The sequence below is a fragment of the Eimeria mitis genome, genomic scaffold (genome assembly GCF_000499745.2).
Source record: "Eimeria mitis Houghton genomic scaffold, Emh_scaff456, whole genome shotgun sequence".
In the NCBI taxonomy this organism is placed as follows: Eukaryota; Apicomplexa; class Conoidasida; order Eucoccidiorida; family Eimeriidae; genus Eimeria; species Eimeria mitis.
The window spans coordinates 3,480-3,713 of NW_013572872.1; positions in this window are offsets into that span (position 1 = coordinate 3,480).

Genomic DNA, 234 nt, shown 5'->3' on the forward strand with positions numbered 1-234 from the left:
TTTTTCTGTTGGTTATGCTGCTGCTGCTACTGCCGTTGCTGCTGCTGCTGCTGCTGTTGCTGCTGCTTCAACTGCTGCTGCTTTTTGTGCTTTTGCTGTACCTCGGGCTGCTGCTGCTGCTGCTGCTGCTGCTCCTGCTGCTGCTGTTGCTGCTGCTGCTGCTGTTGCTGCTGCTGCTGCTGCTGCTGCTGCTTTGTCTCTGTAGACTGTTTTTTATGTTTTTTTTGTCTGTTG